Source organism: Mytilus californianus, unplaced genomic scaffold (genome assembly GCF_021869535.1).
Source record: "Mytilus californianus isolate M0D057914Y unplaced genomic scaffold, xbMytCali1.0.p SCAF_46, whole genome shotgun sequence".
Lineage (NCBI taxonomy): Eukaryota > Metazoa > Mollusca > Bivalvia > Mytilida > Mytilidae > Mytilus > Mytilus californianus.
Genome location: NW_026262697.1, coordinates 107,441 through 126,711, shown reverse-complemented (window position 1 = coordinate 126,711; position 19,271 = coordinate 107,441).

The window sequence follows — 19,271 nt, the reverse complement described above, 5'->3', positions numbered from 1 at the left end:
TCCCTCTTTTTTTGTAATAATCATGTAATGTATCCAATTTTAAAGTTCCAGTTTCAATACAACATTCATAAATGCTGAACTTGTAAAGATAGAGGAAAATTTATACTACAGCCCATACTGCGGCCAATGTATATTTGGTATATAAAGTTGCATATTGACTGTTTGTAAAAGAATGGTGTAAAATACTATGCTTAATAAATATGAATTGTTTTCTGTGTTTGCTTTGACCAGTATTGCAAGTACATCTAGAAACTAAAGTCTTGATGTACTCTTAGTTAAATTTTGCCTTATATGGAAGTTTTTGATTAAATACCCTGAAAAGACCACAAAAACACTTTTCAAAGGCTTTTTTAAGCAGTTTCATACAAAAAAAACAAACAATTATGTTTCATTTTACTAAATTTGTGTTTTAATTACTTGTAAAGTTCACAAAATGTCATTGACAATCACTCTGCAGAAATTCCTGTTACCCCAACATCAGGATGGTTTCTTCGCCAAAACTAGACAGACAAAACTGAAGTAGAAAAAAGTGCCAAATATGAAAAAATAAGACTGGGTATGACCAAACTTTGCATTTGGAAGATTAAAGCAACAATTTAGAATATTTAAAAGCAGTTATTTAACATAGTAATCCAATTACAAACATTTCAACACTAGTTTCATAGATGATGGGCATGTAATCATAAAAGTTATCTACAATTTTTTTTAAATAAAGAAACGCAATGCGTTATGTAAAAATAAATGAATATCTTCATGCGGTCAGATTATTCAAGTGTTAAAATACTTGAAAAGTGCTTATTTACAACTTGTTCTACAACTTAACATGGTGAAACACAGCTAAAAAAAATACACTGTCAAAGGGAGGTAATTCTGATTTTCCATATGATTTTACACATAATGAGGAGAAATATGTGCAAAATGTGTTGTAAAATGTGGGGAATATTTATGCCTTTCATTGATATCATAACTCTCAAGTGTAATTTCTATTGTTTCTTTCAATCTGGACACAAAAACTGATTTTTACCATATACCCCATGCTTCCTCTCACAGTACACTCAGTGCATCTTGGATAGCCGAGTTAAACATAGAAATTTGTGTAAAAAACAACTTCAAATGGTTCCAAAATGCTTCCATTACATTAATATACACAGGAAATAAGTTTTGTGATTATTGTGTGGCCTTGGACAAGTACAGTGACAGAATGCATATTTTCCTATAGGGGTAAATTCAGTAAAAAATCTCCCATTGACTGTAATGCTAATCTATGTCTTGAATTAAATTTATACCTGATTTACTTTTAGAAATTAGAAAAATTCATATATCATTCATGAAAGTACAAATGTAGCCCTATCATTTGCAACAATAAAAACATAGGGTCATGCGGCATTTTTGGGCATTCACATGGCCTTGTTTACAAACACTGTAGATTCGCACTTAATTCCTTCACTGACCCCCATTACTTTTCAACCCTGTAGTAAAAAAATTTAGTACATTCAGCATTTATTTTTTTTTTTTTTCAACTCTAGTTTTTATCCATCTATCAAAAAATATTTATTACAAACATTATCTACCAATCAGAAGAGCACATGACTTCAGTTTTATACAGAAAGCTCTCCCCCAAATGGGCGGTCCCTGATGACGTATATTTATTTACTGAATTTACCCCTATAAGGGACTTTTTAGTAGCTTTTCCCTCTTTTTTTGTAATAATCATGTAATGTATCCAATTTTAAAGTTCCAGTTTCAATACAACATTCATAAATGCTGAACTTGTAAAGATAGAGGAAAATTTATACTACAGCCCATACTGCGGCCAATGTATATTTGGTATATAAAGTTGCATATTGACTGTTTGTAAAAGAATGGTGTAAAATACTATGCTTAATAAATATGAATTGTTTTCTGTGTTTGCTTTGACCAGTATTGCAAGTACATCTAGAAACTAAAGTCTTGATGTACTCTTAGTTAAATTTTGCCTTATATGGAAGTTTTTGATTAAATACCCTGAAAAGACCACAAAAACACTTTTCAAAGGCTTTTTTAAGCAGTTTCATACAAAAAAAACAAACAATTATGTTTCATTTTACTAAATTTGTGTTTTAATTACTTGTAAAGTTCACAAAATGTCATTGACAATCACTCTGCAGAAATTCCTGTTACCCCAACATCAGGATGGTTTCTTCGCCAAAACTAGACAGACAAAACTGAAGTAGAAAAAAGTGCCAAATATGAAAAAATAAGACTGGGTATGACCAAACTTTGCATTTGGAAGATTAAAGCAACAATTTAGAATATTTAAAAGCAGTTATTTAACATAGTAATCCAATTACAAACATTTCAACACTAGTTTCATAGATGATGGGCATGTAATCATAAAAGTTATCTACAATTTTTTTTAAATAAAGAAACGCAATGCGTTATGTAAAAATAAATGAATATCTTCATGCGGTCAGATTATTCAAGTGTTAAAATACTTGAAAAGTGCTTATTTACAACTTGTTCTACAACTTAACATGGTGAAACACAGCTAAAAAAAATACACTGTCAAAGGGAGGTAATTCTGATTTTCCATATGATTTTACACATAATGAGGAGAAATATGTGCAAAATGTGTTGTAAAATGTGGGGAATATTTATGCCTTTCATTGATATCATAACTCTCAAGTGTAATTTCTATTGTTTCTTTCAATCTGGACACAAAAACTGATTTTTACCATATACCCCATGCTTCCTCTCACAGTACACTCAGTGCATCTTGGATAGCCGAGTTAAACATAGAAATTTGTGTAAAAAACAACTTCAAATGGTTCCAAAATGCTTCCATTACATTAATATACACAGGAAATAAGTTTTGTGATTATTGTGTGGCCTTGGACAAGTACAGTGACAGAATGCATATTTTCCTATAGGGGTAAATTCAGTAAAAAATCTCCCATTGACTGTAATGCTAATCTATGTCTTGAATTAAATTTATACCTGATTTACTTTTAGAAATTAGAAAAATTCATATATCATTCATGAAAGTACAAATGTAGCCCTATCATTTGCAACAATAAAAACATAGGGTCATGCGGCATTTTTGGGCATTCACATGGCCTTGTTTACAAACACTGTAGATTCGCACTTAATTCCTTCACTGACCCCCATTACTTTTCAACCCTGTAGTAAAAAAATTTAGTACATTCAGCATTTATTTTTTTTTTTTTTCAACTCTAGTTTTTATCCATCTATCAAAAAATATTTATTACAAACATTATCTACCAATCAGAAGAGCACATGACTTCAGTTTTATACAGAAAGCTCTCCCCCAAATGGGCGGTCCCTGATGACGTATATTTATTTACTGAATTTACCCCTATAAGGGACTTTTTAGTAGCTTTTCCCTCTTTTTTTGTAATAATCATGTAATGTATCCAATTTTAAAGTTCCAGTTTCAATACAACATTCATAAATGCTGAACTTGTAAAGATAGAGGAAAATTTATACTACAGCCCATACTGCGGCCAATGTATATTTGGTATATAAAGTTGCATATTGACTGTTTGTAAAAGAATGGTGTAAAATACTATGCTTAATAAATATGAATTGTTTTCTGTGTTTGCTTTGACCAGTATTGCAAGTACATCTAGAAACTAAAGTCTTGATGTACTCTTAGTTAAATTTTGCCTTATATGGAAGTTTTTGATTAAATACCCTGAAAAGACCACAAAAACACTTTTCAAAGGCTTTTTTAAGCAGTTTCATACAAAAAAAACAAACAATTATGTTTCATTTTACTAAATTTGTGTTTTAATTACTTGTAAAGTTCACAAAATGTCATTGACAATCACTCTGCAGAAATTCCTGTTACCCCAACATCAGGATGGTTTCTTCGCCAAAACTAGACAGACAAAACTGAAGTAGAAAAAAGTGCCAAATATGAAAAAATAAGACTGGGTATGACCAAACTTTGCATTTGGAAGATTAAAGCAACAATTTAGAATATTTAAAAGCAGTTATTTAACATAGTAATCCAATTACAAACATTTCAACACTAGTTTCATAGATGATGGGCATGTAATCATAAAAGTTATCTACAATTTTTTTTAAATAAAGAAACGCAATGCGTTATGTAAAAATAAATGAATATCTTCATGCGGTCAGATTATTCAAGTGTTAAAATACTTGAAAAGTGCTTATTTACAACTTGTTCTACAACTTAACATGGTGAAACACAGCTAAAAAAAATACACTGTCAAAGGGAGGTAATTCTGATTTTCCATATGATTTTACACATAATGAGGAGAAATATGTGCAAAATGTGTTGTAAAATGTGGGGAATATTTATGCCTTTCATTGATATCATAACTCTCAAGTGTAATTTCTATTGTTTCTTTCAATCTGGACACAAAAACTGATTTTTACCATATACCCCATGCTTCCTCTCACAGTACACTCAGTGCATCTTGGATAGCCGAGTTAAACATAGAAATTTGTGTAAAAAACAACTTCAAATGGTTCCAAAATGCTTCCATTACATTAATATACACAGGAAATAAGTTTTGTGATTATTGTGTGGCCTTGGACAAGTACAGTGACAGAATGCATATTTTCCTATAGGGGTAAATTCAGTAAAAAATCTCCCATTGACTGTAATGCTAATCTATGTCTTGAATTAAATTTATACCTGATTTACTTTTAGAAATTAGAAAAATTCATATATCATTCATGAAAGTACAAATGTAGCCCTATCATTTGCAACAATAAAAACATAGGGTCATGCGGCATTTTTGGGCATTCACATGGCCTTGTTTACAAACACTGTAGATTCGCACTTAATTCCTTCACTGACCCCCATTACTTTTCAACCCTGTAGTAAAAAAATTTAGTACATTCAGCATTTATTTTTTTTTTTTTTCAACTCTAGTTTTTATCCATCTATCAAAAAATATTTATTACAAACATTATCTACCAATCAGAAGAGCACATGACTTCAGTTTTATACAGAAAGCTCTCCCCCAAATGGGCGGTCCCTGATGACGTATATTTATTTACTGAATTTACCCCTATAAGGGACTTTTTAGTAGCTTTTCCCTCTTTTTTTGTAATAATCATGTAATGTATCCAATTTTAAAGTTCCAGTTTCAATACAACATTCATAAATGCTGAACTTGTAAAGATAGAGGAAAATTTATACTACAGCCCATACTGCGGCCAATGTATATTTGGTATATAAAGTTGCATATTGACTGTTTGTAAAAGAATGGTGTAAAATACTATGCTTAATAAATATGAATTGTTTTCTGTGTTTGCTTTGACCAGTATTGCAAGTACATCTAGAAACTAAAGTCTTGATGTACTCTTAGTTAAATTTTGCCTTATATGGAAGTTTTTGATTAAATACCCTGAAAAGACCACAAAAACACTTTTCAAAGGCTTTTTTAAGCAGTTTCATACAAAAAAAACAAACAATTATGTTTCATTTTACTAAATTTGTGTTTTAATTACTTGTAAAGTTCACAAAATGTCATTGACAATCACTCTGCAGAAATTCCTGTTACCCCAACATCAGGATGGTTTCTTCGCCAAAACTAGACAGACAAAACTGAAGTAGAAAAAAGTGCCAAATATGAAAAAATAAGACTGGGTATGACCAAACTTTGCATTTGGAAGATTAAAGCAACAATTTAGAATATTTAAAAGCAGTTATTTAACATAGTAATCCAATTACAAACATTTCAACACTAGTTTCATAGATGATGGGCATGTAATCATAAAAGTTATCTACAATTTTTTTTAAATAAAGAAACGCAATGCGTTATGTAAAAATAAATGAATATCTTCATGCGGTCAGATTATTCAAGTGTTAAAATACTTGAAAAGTGCTTATTTACAACTTGTTCTACAACTTAACATGGTGAAACACAGCTAAAAAAAATACACTGTCAAAGGGAGGTAATTCTGATTTTCCATATGATTTTACACATAATGAGGAGAAATATGTGCAAAATGTGTTGTAAAATGTGGGGAATATTTATGCCTTTCATTGATATCATAACTCTCAAGTGTAATTTCTATTGTTTCTTTCAATCTGGACACAAAAACTGATTTTTACCATATACCCCATGCTTCCTCTCACAGTACACTCAGTGCATCTTGGATAGCCGAGTTAAACATAGAAATTTGTGTAAAAAACAACTTCAAATGGTTCCAAAATGCTTCCATTACATTAATATACACAGGAAATAAGTTTTGTGATTATTGTGTGGCCTTGGACAAGTACAGTGACAGAATGCATATTTTCCTATAAGGGACTTTTTAGTAGCTTTTCCCTCTTTTTTTGTAATAATCATGTAATGTATCCAATTTTAAAGTTCCAGTTTCAATACAACATTCATAAATGCTGAACTTGTAAAGATAGAGGAAAATTTATACTACAGCCCATACTGCGGCCAATGTATATTTGGTATATAAAGTTGCATATTGACTGTTTGTAAAAGAATGGTGTAAAATACTATGCTTAATAAATATGAATTGTTTTCTGTGTTTGCTTTGACCAGTATTGCAAGTACATCTAGAAACTAAAGTCTTGATGTACTCTTAGTTAAATTTTGCCTTATATGGAAGTTTTTGATTAAATACCCTGAAAAGACCACAAAAACACTTTTCAAAGGCTTTTTTAAGCAGTTTCATACAAAAAAAACAAACAATTATGTTTCATTTTACTAAATTTGTGTTTTAATTACTTGTAAAGTTCACAAAATGTCATTGACAATCACTCTGCAGAAATTCCTGTTACCCCAACATCAGGATGGTTTCTTCGCCAAAACTAGACAGACAAAACTGAAGTAGAAAAAAGTGCCAAATATGAAAAAATAAGACTGGGTATGACCAAACTTTGCATTTGGAAGATTAAAGCAACAATTTAGAATATTTAAAAGCAGTTATTTAACATAGTAATCCAATTACAAACATTTCAACACTAGTTTCATAGATGATGGGCATGTAATCATAAAAGTTATCTACAATTTTTTTTAAATAAAGAAACGCAATGCGTTATGTAAAAATAAATGAATATCTTCATGCGGTCAGATTATTCAAGTGTTAAAATACTTGAAAAGTGCTTATTTACAACTTGTTCTACAACTTAACATGGTGAAACACAGCTAAAAAAAATACACTGTCAAAGGGAGGTAATTCTGATTTTCCATATGATTTTACACATAATGAGGAGAAATATGTGCAAAATGTGTTGTAAAATGTGGGGAATATTTATGCCTTTCATTGATATCATAACTCTCAAGTGTAATTTCTATTGTTTCTTTCAATCTGGACACAAAAACTGATTTTTACCATATACCCCATGCTTCCTCTCACAGTACACTCAGTGCATCTTGGATAGCCGAGTTAAACATAGAAATTTGTGTAAAAAACAACTTCAAATGGTTCCAAAATGCTTCCATTACATTAATATACACAGGAAATAAGTTTTGTGATTATTGTGTGGCCTTGGACAAGTACAGTGACAGAATGCATATTTTCCTATAGGGGTAAATTCAGTAAAAAATCTCCCATTGACTGTAATGCTAATCTATGTCTTGAATTAAATTTATACCTGATTTACTTTTAGAAATTAGAAAAATTCATATATCATTCATGAAAGTACAAATGTAGCCCTATCATTTGCAACAATAAAAACATAGGGTCATGCGGCATTTTTGGGCATTCACATGGCCTTGTTTACAAACACTGTAGATTCGCACTTAATTCCTTCACTGACCCCCATTACTTTTCAACCCTGTAGTAAAAAAATTTAGTACATTCAGCATTTATTTTTTTTTTTTTTCAACTCTAGTTTTTATCCATCTATCAAAAAATATTTATTACAAACATTATCTACCAATCAGAAGAGCACATGACTTCAGTTTTATACAGAAAGCTCTCCCCCAAATGGGCGGTCCCTGATGACGTATATTTATTTACTGAATTTACCCCTATAAGGGACTTTTTAGTAGCTTTTCCCTCTTTTTTTGTAATAATCATGTAATGTATCCAATTTTAAAGTTCCAGTTTCAATACAACATTCATAAATGCTGAACTTGTAAAGATAGAGGAAAATTTATACTACAGCCCATACTGCGGCCAATGTATATTTGGTATATAAAGTTGCATATTGACTGTTTGTAAAAGAATGGTGTAAAATACTATGCTTAATAAATATGAATTGTTTTCTGTGTTTGCTTTGACCAGTATTGCAAGTACATCTAGAAACTAAAGTCTTGATGTACTCTTAGTTAAATTTTGCCTTATATGGAAGTTTTTGATTAAATACCCTGAAAAGACCACAAAAACACTTTTCAAAGGCTTTTTTAAGCAGTTTCATACAAAAAAAACAAACAATTATGTTTCATTTTACTAAATTTGTGTTTCAATTACTTGTAAAGTTCACAAAATGTCATTGACAATCACTCTGCAGAAATTCCTGTTACCCCAACATCAGGATGGTTTCTTCGCCAAAACTAGACAGACAAAACTGAAGTAGAAAAAAGTGCCAAATATGAAAAAATAAGACTGGGTATGACCAAACTTTGCATTTGGAAGATTAAAGCAACAATTTAGAATATTTAAAAGCAGTTATTTAACATAGTAATCCAATTACAAACATTTCAACACTAGTTTCATAGATGATGGGCATGTAATCATAAAAGTTATCTACAATTTTTTTTAAATAAAGAAACGCAATGCGTTATGTAAAAATAAATGAATATCTTCATGCGGTCAGATTATTCAAGTGTTAAAATACTTGAAAAGTGCTTATTTACAACTTGTTCTACAACTTAACATGGTGAAACACAGCTAAAAAAAATACACTGTCAAAGGAAGGTAATTCTGATTTTCCATATGATTTTACACATAATGAGGAGAAATATGTGCAAAATGTGTTGTAAAATGTGGGGAATATTTATGCCTTTCATTGATATCATAACTCTCAAGTGTAATTTCTATTGTTTCTTTCAATCTGGACACAAAAACTGATTTTTACCATATACCCCATGCTTCCTCTCACAGTACACTCAGTGCATCTTGGATAGCCGAGTTAAACATAGAAATTTGTGTAAAAAACAACTTCAAATGGTTCCAAAATGCTTCCATTACATTAATATACACAGGAAATAAGTTTTGTGATTATTGTGTGGCCTTGGACAAGTACAGTGACAGAATGCATATTTTCCTATAGGGGTAAATTCAGTAAAAAATCTCCCATTGACTGTAATGCTAATCTATGTCTTGAATTAAATTTATACCTGATTTACTTTTAGAAATTAGAAAAATTCATATATCATTCATGAAAGTACAAATGTAGCCCTATCATTTGCAACAATAAAAACATAGGGTCATGCGGCATTTTTGGGCATTCACATGGCCTTGTTTACAAACACTGTAGATTCGCACTTAATTCCTTCACTGACCCCCATTACTTTTCAACCCTGTAGTAAAAAAATTTAGTACATTCAGCATTTATTTTTTTTTTTTTTCAACTCTAGTTTTTATCCATCTATCAAAAAATATTTATTACAAACATTATCTACCAATCAGAAGAGCACATGACTTCAGTTTTATACAGAAAGCTCTCCCCCAAATGGGCGGTCCCTGATGACGTATATTTATTTACTGAATTTACCCCTATAAGGGACTTTTTAGTAGCTTTTCCCTCTTTTTTTGTAATAATCATGTAATGTATCCAATTTTAAAGTTCCAGTTTCAATACAACATTCATAAATGCTGAACTTGTAAAGATAGAGGAAAATTTATACTACAGCCCATACTGCGGCCAATGTATATTTGGTATATAAAGTTGCATATTGACTGTTTGTAAAAGAATGGTGTAAAATACTATGCTTAATAAATATGAATTGTTTTCTGTGTTTGCTTTGACCAGTATTGCAAGTACATCTAGAAACTAAAGTCTTGATGTACTCTTAGTTAAATTTTGCCTTATATGGAAGTTTTTGATTAAATACCCTGAAAAGACCACAAAAACACTTTTCAAAGGCTTTTTTAAGCAGTTTCATACAAAAAAAACAAACAATTATGTTTCATTTTACTAAATTTGTGTTTTAATTACTTGTAAAGTTCACAAAATGTCATTGACAATCACTCTGCAGAAATTCCTGTTACCCCAACATCAGGATGGTTTCTTCGCCAAAACTAGACAGACAAAACTGAAGTAGAAAAAAGTGCCAAATATGAAAAAATAAGACTGGGTATGACCAAACTTTGCATTTGGAAGATTAAAGCAACAATTTAGAATATTTAAAAGCAGTTATTTAACATAGTAATCCAATTACAAACATTTCAACACTAGTTTCATAGATGATGGGCATGTAATCATAAAAGTTATCTACAATTTTTTTTAAATAAAGAAACGCAATGCGTTATGTAAAAATAAATGAATATCTTCATGCGGTCAGATTATTCAAGTGTTAAAATACTTGAAAAGTGCTTATTTACAACTTGTTCTACAACTTAACATGGTGAAACACAGCTAAAAAAAATACACTGTCAAAGGGAGGTAATTCTGATTTTCCATATGATTTTACACATAATGAGGAGAAATATGTGCAAAATGTGTTGTAAAATGTGGGGAATATTTATGCCTTTCATTGATATCATAACTCTCAAGTGTAATTTCTATTGTTTCTTTCAATCTGGACACAAAAACTGATTTTTACCATATACCCCATGCTTCCTCTCACAGTACACTCAGTGCATCTTGGATAGCCGAGTTAAACATAGAAATTTGTGTAAAAAACAACTTCAAATGGTTCCAAAATGCTTCCATTACATTAATATACACAGGAAATAAGATTTGTGATTATTGTGTGGCCTTGGACAAGTACAGTGACAGAATGCATATTTTCCTATAGGGGTAAATTCAGTAAAAAATCTCCCATTGACTGTAATGCTAATCTATGTCTTGAATTAAATTTATACCTGATTTACTTTTAGAAATTAGAAAAATTCATATATCATTCATGAAAGTACAAATGTAGCCCTATCATTTGCAACAATAAAAACATAGGGTCATGTGGCATTTTTGGGCATTCACATGGCCTTGTTTACAAACACTGTAGATTCGCACTTAATTCCTTCACTGACCCCCATTACTTTTCAACCCTGTAGTAAAAAAATTTAGTACATTCAGCATTTATTTTTTTTTTTTTTCAACTCTAGTTTTTATCCATCTATCAAAAAATATTTATTACAAACATTATCTACCAATCAGAAGAGCACATGACTTCAGTTTTATACAGAAAGCTCTCCCCCAAATGGGCGGTCCCTGATGACGTATATTTATTTACTGAATTTACCCCTATAAGGGACTTTTTAGTAGCTTTTCCCTCTTTTTTTGTAATAATCATGTAATGTATCCAATTTTAAAGTTCCAGTTTCAATACAACATTCATAAATGCTGAACTTGTAAAGATAGAGGAAAATTTATACTACAGCCCATACTGCGGCCAATGTATATTTGGTATATAAAGTTGCATATTGACTGTTTGTAAAAGAATGGTGTAAAATACTATGCTTAATAAATATGAATTGTTTTCTGTGTTTGCTTTGACCAGTATTGCAAGTACATCTAGAAACTAAAGTCTTGATGTACTCTTAGTTAAATTTTGCCTTATATGGAAGTTTTTGATTAAATACCCTGAAAAGACCACAAAAACACTTTTCAAAGGCTTTTTTAAGCAGTTTCATACAAAAAAAACAAACAATTATGTTTCATTTTACTAAATTTGTGTTTTAATTACTTGTAAAGTTCACAAAATGTCATTGACAATCACTCTGCAGAAATTCCTGTTACCCCAACATCAGGATGGTTTCTTCGCCAAAACTAGACAGACAAAACTGAAGTAGAAAAAAGTGCCAAATATGAAAAAATAAGACTGGGTATGACCAAACTTTGCATTTGGAAGATTAAAGCAACAATTTAGAATATTTAAAAGCAGTTATTTAACATAGTAATCCAATTACAAACATTTCAACACTAGTTTCATAGATGATGGGCATGTAATCATAAAAGTTATCTACAATTTTTTTTAAATAAAGAAACGCAATGCGTTATGTAAAAATAAATGAATATCTTCATGCGGTCAGATTATTCAAGTGTTAAAATACTTGAAAAGTGCTTATTTACAACTTGTTCTACAACTTAACATGGTGAAACACAGCTAAAAAAAATACACTGTCAAAGGGAGGTAATTCTGATTTTCCATATGATTTTACACATAATGAGGAGAAATATGTGCAAAATGTGTTGTAAAATGTGGGGAATATTTATGCCTTTCATTGATATCATAACTCTCAAGTGTAATTTCTATTGTTTCTTTCAATCTGGACACAAAAACTGATTTTTACCATATACCCCATGCTTCCTCTCACAGTACACTCAGTGCATCTTGGATAGCCGAGTTAAACATAGAAATTTGTGTAAAAAACAACTTCAAATGGTTCCAAAATGCTTCCATTACATTAATATACACAGGAAATAAGATTTGTGATTATTGTGTGGCCTTGGACAAGTACAGTGACAGAATGCATATTTTCCTATAGGGGTAAATTCAGTAAAAAATCTCCCATTGACTGTAATGCTAATCTATGTCTTGAATTAAATTTATACCTGATTTACTTTTAGAAATTAGAAAAATTCATATATCATTCATGAAAGTACAAATGTAGCCCTATCATTTGCAACAATAAAAACATAGGGTCATGCGGCATTTTTGGGCATTCACATGGCCTTGTTTACAAACACTGTAGATTCGCACTTAATTCCTTCACTGACCCCCATTACTTTTCAACCCTGTAGTAAAAAAATTTAGTACATTCAGCATTTATTTTTTTTTTTTTTCAACTCTAGTTTTTATCCATCTATCAAAAAATATTTATTACAAACATTATCTACCAATCAGAAGAGCACATGACTTCAGTTTTATACAGAAAGCTCTCCCCCAAATGGGCGGTCCCTGATGACGTATATTTATTTACTGAATTTACCCCTATAAGGGACTTTTTAGTAGCTTTTCCCTCTTTTTTTGTAATAATCATGTAATGTATCCAATTTTAAAGTTCCAGTTTCAATACAACATTCATAAATGCTGAACTTGTAAAGATAGAGGAAAATTTATACTACAGCCCATACTGCGGCCAATGTATATTTGGTATATAAAGTTGCATATTGACTGTTTGTAAAAGAATGGTGTAAAATACTATGCTTAATAAATATGAATTGTTTTCTGTGTTTGCTTTGACCAGTATTGCAAGTACATCTAGAAACTAAAGTCTTGATGTACTCTTAGTTAAATTTTGCCTTATATGGAAGTTTTTGATTAAATACCCTGAAAAGACCACAAAAACACTTTTCAAAGGCTTTTTTAAGCAGTTTCATACAAAAAAAACAAACAATTATGTTTCATTTTACTAAATTTGTGTTTTAATTACTTGTAAAGTTCACAAAATGTCATTGACAATCACTCTGCAGAAATTCCTGTTACCCCAACATCAGGATGGTTTCTTCGCCAAAACTAGACAGACAAAACTGAAGTAGAAAAAAGTGCCAAATATGAAAAAATAAGACTGGGTATGACCAAACTTTGCATTTGGAAGATTAAAGCAACAATTTAGAATATTTAAAAGCAGTTATTTAACATAGTAATCCAATTACAAACATTTCAACACTAGTTTCATAGATGATGGGCATGTAATCATAAAAGTTATCTACAATTTTTTTTAAATAAAGAAACGCAATGCGTTATGTAAAAATAAATGAATATCTTCATGCGGTCAGATTATTCAAGTGTTAAAATACTTGAAAAGTGCTTATTTACAACTTGTTCTACAACTTAACATGGTGAAACACAGCTAAAAAAAATACACTGTCAAAGGGAGGTAATTCTGATTTTCCATATGATTTTACACATAATGAGGAGAAATATGTGCAAAATGTGTTGTAAAATGTGGGGAATATTTATGCCTTTCATTGATATCATAACTCTCAAGTGTAATTTCTATTGTTTCTTTCAATCTGGACACAAAAACTGATTTTTACCATATACCCCATGCTTCCTCTCACAGTACACTCAGTGCATCTTGGATAGCCGAGTTAAACATAGAAATTTGTGTAAAAAACAACTTCAAATGGTTCCAAAATGCTTCCATTACATTAATATACACAGGAAATAAGATTTGTGATTATTGTGTGGCCTTGGACAAGTACAGTGACAGAATGCATATTTTCCTATAGGGGTAAATTCAGTAAAAAATCTCCCATTGACTGTAATGCTAATCTATGTCTTGAATTAAATTTATACCTGATTTACTTTTAGAAATTAGAAAAATTCATATATCATTCATGAAAGTACAAATGTAGCCCTATCATTTGCAACAATAAAAACATAGGGTCATGCGGCATTTTTGGGCATTCACATGGCCTTGTTTACAAACACTGTAGATTCGCACTTAATTCCTTCACTGACCCCCATTACTTTTCAACCCTGTAGTAAAAAAATTTAGTACATTCAGCATTTATTTTTTTTTTTTTTCAACTCTAGTTTTTATCCATCTATCAAAAAATATTTATTACAAACATTATCTACCAATCAGAAGAGCACATGACTTCAGTTTTATACAGAAAGCTCTCCCCCAAATGGGCGGTCCCTGATGACGTATATTTATTTACTGAATTTACCCCTATAAGGGACTTTTTAGTAGCTTTTCCCTCTTTTTTTGTAATAATCATGTAATGTATCCAATTTTAAAGTTCCAGTTTCAATACAACATTCATAAATGCTGAACTTGTAAAGATAGAGGAAAATTTATACTACAGCCCATACTGCGGCCAATGTATATTTGGTATATAAAGTTGCATATTGACTGTTTGTAAAAGAATGGTGTAAAATACTATGCTTAATAAATATGAATTGTTTTCTGTGTTTGCTTTGACCAGTATTGCAAGTACATCTAGAAACTAAAGTCTTGATGTACTCTTAGTTAAATTTTGCCTTATATGGAAGTTTTTGATTAAATACCCTGAAAAGACCACAAAAACACTTTTCAAAGGCTTTTTTAAGCAGTTTCATACAAAAAAAACAAACAATTATGTTTCATTTTACTAAATTTGTGTTTTAATTACTTGTAAAGTTCACAAAATGTCATTGACAATCACTCTGCAGAAATTCCTGTTACCCCAACATCAGGATGGTTTCTTCGCCAAAACTAGACAGACAAAACTGAAGTAGAAAAAAGTGCCAAATATGAAAAAATAAGACTGGGTATGACCAAACTTTGCATTTGGAAGATTAAAGCAACAATTTAGAATATTTAAAAGCAGTTATTTAACATAGTAATCCAATTACAAACATTTCAACACTAGTTTCATAGATGATGGGCATGTAATCATAAAAGTTATCTACAATTTTTTTTAAATAAAGAAACGCAATGCGTTATGTAAAAATAAATGAATATCTTCATGCGGTCAGATTATTCAAGTGTTAAAATACTTGAAAAGTGCTTATTTACAACTTGTTCTACAACTTAACATGGTGAAACACAGCTAAAAAAAATACACTGTCAAAGGGAGGTAATTCTGATTTTCCATATGATTTTACACATAATGAGGAGAAATATGTGCAAAATGTGTTGTAAAATGTGGGGAATATTTATGCCTTTCATTGATATCATAACTCTCAAGTGTAATTTCTATTGTTTCTTTCAATCTGGACACAAAAACTGATTTTTACCATATACCCCATGCTTCCTCTCACAGTACACTCAGTGCATCTTGGATAGCCGAGTTAAACATAGAAATTTGTGTAAAAAACAACTTCAAATGGTTCCAAAATGCTTCCATTACATTAATATACACAGGAAATAAGTTTTGTGATTATTGTGTGGCCTTGGACAAGTACAGTGACAGAATGCATATTTTCCTATAGGGGTAAATTCAGTAAAAAATCTCCCATTGACTGTAATGCTAATCTATGTCTTGAATTAAATTTATACCTGATTTACTTTTAGAAATTAGAAAAATTCATATATCATTCATGAAAGTACAAATGTAGCCCTATCATTTGCAACAATAAAAACATAGGGTCATGCGGCATTTTTGGGCATTCACATGGCCTTGTTTACAAACACTGTAGATTCGCACTTAATTCCTTCACTGACCCCCATTACTTTTCAACCCTGTAGTAAAAAAATTTAGTACATTCAGCATTTATTTTTTTTTTTTTTCAACTCTAGTTTTTATCCATCTATCAAAAAATATTTATTACAAACATTATCTACCAATCAGAAGAGCACATGACTTCAGTTTTATACAGAAAGCTCTCCCCCAAATGGGCGGTCCCTGATGACGTATATTTATTTACTGAATTTACCCCTATAAGGGACTTTTTAGTAGCTTTTCCCTCTTTTTTTGTAATAATCATGTAATGTATCCAATTTTAAAGTTCCAGTTTCAATACAACATTCATAAATGCTGAACTTGTAAAGATAGAGGAAAATTTATACTACAGCCCATACTGCGGCCAATGTATATTTGGTATATAAAGTTGCATATTGACTGTTTGTAAAAGAATGGTGTAAAATACTATGCTTAATAAATATGAATTGTTTTCTGTGTTTGCTTTGACCAGTATTGCAAGTACATCTAGAAACTAAAGTCTTGATGTACTCTTAGTTAAATTTTGCCTTATATGGAAGTTTTTGATTAAATACCCTGAAAAGACCACAAAAACACTTTTCAAAGGCTTTTTTAAGCAGTTTCATACAAAAAAAACAAACAATTATGTTTCATTTTACTAAATTTGTGTTTTAATTACTTGTAAAGTTCACAAAATGTCATTGACAATCACTCTGCAGAAATTCCTGTTACCCCAACATCAGGATGGTTTCTTCGCCAAAACTAGACAGACAAAACTGAAGTAGAAAAAAGTGCCAAATATGAAAAAATAAGACTGGGTATGACCAAACTTTGCATTTGGAAGATTAAAGCAACAATTTAGAATATTTAAAAGCAGTTATTTAACATAGTAATCCAATTACAAACATTTCAACACTAGTTTCATAGATGATGGGCATGTAATCATAAAAGTTATCTACAATTTTTTTTAAATAAAGAAACGCAATGCGTTATGTAAAAATAAATGAATATCTTCATGCGGTCAGATTATTCAAGTGTTAAAATACTTGAAAAGTGCTTATTTACAACTTGTTCTACAACTTAACATGGTGAAACACAGCTAAAAAAAATACACTGTCAAAGGGAGGTAATTCTGATTTTCCATATGATTTTACACATAATGAGGAGAAATATGTGCAAAATGTGTTGTAAAATGTGGGGAATATTTATGCCTTTCATTGATATCATAACTCTCAAGTGTAATTTCTATTGTTTCTTTCAATCTGGACACAAAAACTGATTTTTACCATATACCCCATGCTTCCTCTCACAGTACACTCAGTGCATCTTGGATAGCCGAGTTAAACATAGAAATTTGTGTAAAAAACAACTTCAAATGGTTCCAAAATGCTTCCATTACATTAATATACACAGGAAATAAGTTTTGTGATTATTGTGTGGCCTTGGACAAGTACAGTGACAGAATGCATATTTTCCTATAGGGGTAAATTCAGTAAAAAATCTCCCATTGACTGTAATGCTAATCTATGTCTTGAATTAAATTTATACCTGATTTACTTTTAGAAATTAGAAAAATTCATATATCATTCATGAAAGTACAAATGTAGCCCTATCATTTGCAACAATAAAAACATAGGGTCATGCGGCATTTTTGGGCATTCACATGGCCTTGTTTACAAACACTGTAGATTCGCACTTAATTCCTTCACTGACCCCCATTACTTTTCAACCCTGTAGTAAAAAAATTTAGTACATTCAGCATTTATTTTTTTTTTTTTTCAACTCTAGTTTTTATCCATCTATCAAAAAATATTTATTACAAACATTATCTACCAATCAGAAGAGCACATGACTTCAGTTTTATACAGAAAGCTCTCCCCCAAATGGGCGGTCCCTGATGACGTATATTTATTTACTGAATTTACCCCTATAAGGGACTTTTTAGTAGCTTTTCCCTCTTTTTTTGTAATAATCATGTAATGTATCCAATTTTAAAGTTCCAGTTTCAATACAACATTCATAAATGCTGAACTTGTAAAGATAGAGGAAAATTTATACTACAGCCCATACTGCGGCCAATGTATATTTGGTATATAAAGTTGCATATTGACTGTTTGTAAAAGAATGGTGTAAAATACTATGCTTAATAAATATGAATTGTTTTCTGTGTTTGCTTTGACCAGTATTGCAAGTACATCTAGAAACTAAAGTCTTGATGTACTCTTAGTTAAATTTTGCCTTATATGGAAGTTTTTGATTAAATACCCTGAAAAGACCACAAAAACACTTTTCAAAGGCTTTTTTAAGCAGTTTCATACAAAAAAAACAAACAATTATGTTTCATTTTACTAAATTTGTGTTTTAATTACTTGTAAAGTTCACAAAATGTCATTGACAATCACTCTGCAGAAATTCCTGTTACCCCAACATCAGGATGGTTTCTTCGCCAAAACTAGACAGACAAAACTGAAGTAGAAAAAAGTGCCAAATATGAAAAAATAAGACTGGGTATGACCAAACTTTGCATTTGGAAGATTAAAGCAACAATTTAGAATATTTAAAAGCAGTTATTTAACATAGTAATCCAATTACAAACATTTCAACACTAGTTTCATAGATGATGGGCATGTAATCATAAAAGTTATCTACAATTTTTTTTAAATAAAGAAACGCAATGCGTTATGTAAAAATAAATGAATATCTTCATGCGGTCAGATTATTCAAGTGTTAAAATACTTGAAAAGTGCTTATTTACAACTTGTTCTACAACTTAACATGGTGAAACACAGCTAAAAAAAATACACTGTCAAAGGGAGGTAATTCTGATTTTCCATATGATTTTACACATAATGAGGAGAAATATGTGCAAAATGTGTTGTAAAATGTGGGGAATATTTATGCCTTTCATTGATATCATAACTCTCAAGTGTAATTTCTATTGTTTCTTTCAATCTGGACACAAAAACTGATTTTTACCATATACCCCATGCTTCCTCTCACAGTACACTCAGTGCATCTTGGATAGCCGAGTTAAACATAGAAATTTGTGTAAAAAACAACTTCAAATGGTTCCAAAATGCTTCCA